General features: G+C 52.4%; 1 pseudogene; it reads left to right on the top strand.

Annotated features, from left to right (window-relative positions):
• The first annotated feature begins 1,470 nt into the window (after positions 1–1,470).
• On the top strand, positions 1,471–1,817 carry LOC120656829 (annotated as a pseudogene).
• Positions 1,818–5,075: the final 3,258 nt, after the last annotated feature.

The raw sequence follows: 5,075 nt of genomic DNA, 5'->3' as shown, positions 1-5,075 counted from the left end.
GCTTCTGGGTTTGTTCGCTGGTGGGAGAAGCAACCCCGTTTGGGGGAGCTTCTAGCTTTTCCAGCTATTTGGAGTAGCAGAAGCTGCAGGAAGCTCCCCCAAACAGGGCCAGAGGCTCTGATGTTCTGTCACCTCTCAAGTTGCAAAAGAGTTGTTTAATGTGGACAATGTGCTATGTACAAAATGAATCATTCAGAATATCCTAGGAACTAAATTGAAGAGTGGAATGTGCTGGACACAAAGGCCTTGTTTGTTTTCCTCACGCTAGAAAAAGAATCTGTCATGCATGGAGTATTAAATAAAGTTTATTTGCAAAATCTTTTTATAAATGGGTGTAACTTTGCGTGACGAATCTAATGACTGTAATTAATTGATGATTGACTACAGTGATGCTACGGCAGGGTTAACGAAACCGGTGGGAACCAGTCCGGTTTGACAGGTTACCGGTCAAACTGGCCCGGCCCGGTTACGGTTTGGGTCGGTATCAAACCGGCCCCAATTCAAAATTTAAATTTGAATTCAAAAAAATAAAAATTCCCAAACCGGTCATATCGACCGGTAAACCAGTCAAACCGGTCTACCGGCCCCAATTCAAAATTCAAATTTGAATTCAAAAAAATAAAAAATTCCCAAACTGGTCATCCCGGCCGGTAAACTGGTCATCCCGGCCGGTAAACCTGTCAAACCAGTCGGTATACCAGTCGGAACCGGTTGCACATGCGATTTTGAATTTGGATTTGAATTCAACCGGTTTCTACCGGTTTTCGGTAAACCGCTACCGGAGGGCGGCGGTTTGACCGGACCGGTCTGATTTGGAAACCCTGTGCTACGGTAACTATCTTCTAATCGTGCGGTCAAAGGCCTCATTACATTCACCTCGCGAATTAGCGCAGGGTTTATAGAGTTAGTTTTGTAAATTGCCTTTATTTAGTATCTTTAATTATTGGTCAAAGTTTATGCTACTTGTGCTACATACCAAATCAAACAAAACTAAAATCACCTATTGAGGATGTGCTATTGACAAAAAACCCTTCATCCAAACAAGCCCTCAGTGCAGCGGTGCAGCCCCCATACGCTTTGGTGGACCACTAGCTAAGCAGCACCCCAAGAATTCCAAAACAGTGCCACGTCGAGGATTCGTCCCAACCCCAGGTCGCATGTCCCCCACCATCAGATCACATCCAATGCCTACAAACCTCACTCCACGGATCGACCCGTCCACCTCAACGATCCACAGCAACAGCACCAAAACCTATCCCACCCTCCAACCTCGATCCGACGTCCCAAACGCGCCCATCCACCAAACCATCCCCCCGAAATCCTCCCCTCCCGCCCAAATCCCTCAGTCGCGCTCCCCTCCCAAATCCTCCCCTATAAATCCCACCCCAAATCCGCCGCTCCACCGCACCTGGCCACCAGCCACCGCCAGACAACTCGACAACTCCGCCAAATCTCTCGTCGTAGCAGTCCTCTTCCTCTCTGGCTTCGGCGATGTCTGGGCACGGCAAGGGCGGCAAGGGGCTGGGCAAGGGCGGTGCCAAGCGCCACCACAAGGTGCTCCGCGACAACATCCACCGCGACAACATCCAAGGTATCACCAAGCCGGCGATCGGGAGGCTGGCGACGAGGGCGGCATGAAGCGCATCTTTGGGATCATCTACGAGGAGACCCGCCGCGTGCTCAAGATCTTCCTGGAGAACGTCATCCGCGATGCCGTCACATACACGGAGAACGCCCGCCGCAAGACCGTCACCGTCATGGACGTCGTCTACACGCTCAAGCGCCAGGGCCGCACCCTCTACGGATTCGGCGGCTGAGCGCGTCCGCTCCCTCGTGAGGAATGTTGAGTACCATTCTCCTGGCTGTGATGAGTGAATTGTCAACCGTGCGGTGTGATCGTGTGTTTGGTCTTTGGTTGCAAGTACACGAGCGTCGAGTGTCGACGGAGAGTTGCCGTGAAGGAACTCAGGCCGGGCGGCAGCTGTGGCGTCCACTCCTGGATCGAGGGCGCAAGCAGCAACGAATGGCGGGTTTCTTGGTTTGCGCCACAAAACCAAGTTGGTGGACGGCGGTTGAAGACGCCAAGTCGTGGAGGCACGGGCGTCGGTCTCGGGACTGGCGGAGGAACGGGCGTCGACGGCGTCTAGGGCCTCGTTGCGGGCCAGGAGGTGACGGGCGTCGGGCGACATCTACGGCCGTCAGAAGGCCGAGGCGGGAACTGCGTCTAGGGCCACGGCGTGGAGGCGGGAGTCTTCCTGCGCGTGAAGTTTTGGCGGTTTTCTCAAAACCGGCCACCTACCTGGGTTTCGCGGAACTTCCAAAACTGCGAACCGGATCTTCATCGACATGGTGGCATCGCGGAGAAGACTTCGTTTCGAAGAAAGAACCTCGGCCGTCGGATGAGATCATGTAAATATTTCCGGTTTAGCCCCTGCGGGCGTTTTAGTCTCTAGTTTGAGTCTAGGGGTATTTTGGACCCCTGCGTGGGCACCTTAAATACCCCCTCACCCCTCTCCTCTCTCCGGCGCGCCAGGCACCAAGCAGACCAGCCGCCCAGACCCATCGCCCTCTCTCCTGGCGCCCCCCTGCTCCTTCTCCTCTCTGTTCCTCCCTCTCCTCTCTAGGATTAGGACTTTAGGGATGGATTGTTGAGACCTTGGAATGAATTTGATTGGGAAAGGAGGCCCTATCCTCCTTGTGCCCTCCGGGGTTTTGATCTCGTCTCAATCCTTTTCGTTTCGTGCCTTGTTTGGTTGAATTTCGATTGTCGTTGTCGATTTTTGTGCACGAGGTGAGGAGTTGGTTCTTGTTATTTTCGTGACTCCTTGGGGTGTTTCTAATCCTTCTAGCCTAGTGCTAAAACCCTCGGATTCACGAGCTCCTTCGAATTGATGTCTTTGAGTTCTAGAGAAAACCCCGTTCTTGCTCGGGAATTCCTCGATTCCTCCCAAACCATGGACTAATTCGTCGATTCCTTCCGTGGACATGTTCACATGTCCTTTGTGATTGTGCCTGCAAATTTTGGTGAGGTTTGGACTCGATTTAATCCTCCAATCATCGAGTTTTGGATCGAACCGAGAGTAAAAACAGAGTTTCTGGGCTCGGGCTGTATTTCTACCTAACACCGGTTAAACCGACGCTCAGGCCTGAGATCGTCGGTTCAACCGGTGAGTAGGTTTTCGTGCGTTAGGGTTTTCTGCTGATCGCCAGTTGCACCGGTGCTCTAGCTATTCACAGGCATCGGTTCAACCGGTGAGTGTTTTTCTGCTGTTGTTTTGTCCGTTCAACCGGCGTATAGAAATACGTTGACGTCGGTTCAACCGGTGCTCTGTGAGTTCATTTTGCAATCTCTCTGGACAACTGCACCAGCGTTTAAATTGGATTTTGCCGGATCATCTGGTGTAGTAACACCGGTTGAACCAACGCAGTTCAAACCATTGTGTCGGATCAACCGGTGCTTGCTTTCTCGGGCTGCCGGCTCTGTGCATCGGTTAAACCGATGAGGTGCCCCTGTGCACGTCGGTTCAACCGGTGTGTATACCGTGTGTGTTTTTCAGCATCTTCTTCTCGCTGTTTGCTTCCGCGTTACTTCTCGCTTGTTCCTAGGGCTGTTTTGTGTTAGTGTAGTTCCTCTATAGCTACTCTACACTTCACCTAGGACTTGAGGGTTGGGTGCGAACGTGGGATCTTAGGCCGATCTTTCGGTTGTGAGAATTTTCAATCGGCTCCCATTCACCCCCCTCTGGTCGTCCTTTCGGTCCTTTAATTGGTATCAGAGCTTGGTTGAGGTTTTCAGTACCTTAACCAGTTCGAAAACCACTTGGCGACCATGACGAGTCTTGGTAAGATCCCAGTGTTTTCCGGCGAGGACTATGCTTATTGGAAGGTTTGCATGCGTGCCTTATTGCAAAGCATGGGAGCCGAGGTCTGGGATATCACCAAGAACCAGGCGTACGAGGTGCTTGCCATTCGGACCTCTCCTCTTCAGGTGTCCGAGCACGAGGCGAACGCCAAGGCTGTCAATGCCTTGTTCGCTGGCGTTTCTCGTGCGGAGTTCTCACGCGTCCAGAGTTTTCAGGAAGCCCACAAAGTCTGGATGTGTCTTGAGAACTATCACGAGGGTAGACCTCAAGTGAAGGCTAGACTATTCGAGACTCTCCGGCGTGAATATGAGAACTTCACACAGGGGCCGGGTGAGAGCATTGGCGACATGTTCAGTCAGTTTCAATTGATTGTGAACAAAGTCAGTGCGAACAGATCTGCTGATGCCCTTGACTACACAGACCACGAGAAGGCCCTCAAGTTGCTCTACGCACTTGACCACTCTGTGTGGGATCTCAAGGTGAACACGATCATTGAGTCTGCAGGCTATGAGACTCTGACCATGAATGAGCTTTTCAGCAAGCTCAAGGCCACGGAGGTGGATAACCAGACACGATCCAAGCTCAATGGTGCCCCTCCTTCCAAGAGCATCGCTCTTGTGACTGTCTCAGGTGGATCGAGCTCTAACACTAACTCTGCTCTTGGCTTTTCTCTTGCCTCTTTACCTTCTGTTACAGATGAGCAGTTAGGGACGCTGGGCGACGACGACTTATGCCTCCTCATCAACAAGTTCCAGCATGTATACCACAACAGGCAAAGGAAGAAGAACCCCGGGTGCTACCACTGCGTCGATCTGAACCACTTCATCGCCGACAGCCCCAAGAAGTCCGGCGGTGGCCAGAACAACAACTTCGACTACTACTGCCACCACGACCGTGACGAGGGAGGCTCCAACAAGGAGCGTCGGTGCCACAAGCACCGCAGTCATGACCGGGACAAGGGAGGACACTTCGACAAGGAGTCGCTCAAGAAGCGCTTCCAGTACAAGGCCAAGAAGTGGGAGAAGGCTTTCCTAGCGTAGCTCAGCGACCTGGACAAGATCTCTGACACTGATTGCTCTTCTTCACCGACCTCTGACGACGACGACAAGAAGAAGAAGAAGAAGAAGAAGCGGGACAAGGATGCCACCGGCTTCATCGGCCTTTGCTTGGCGGCCGATCGGCACAAGGGTTTCTGCACCATGGCGGGTGAGA

The sequence above is a fragment of the Panicum virgatum genome, chromosome 1N, assembly GCF_016808335.1.
Source record: "Panicum virgatum strain AP13 chromosome 1N, P.virgatum_v5, whole genome shotgun sequence".
Taxonomy (NCBI): domain Eukaryota; kingdom Viridiplantae; phylum Streptophyta; class Magnoliopsida; order Poales; family Poaceae; genus Panicum; species Panicum virgatum.
Note: the sequence above shows the minus strand (reverse complement) of the source record. Positions and strands in the feature narration are given on the sequence as shown.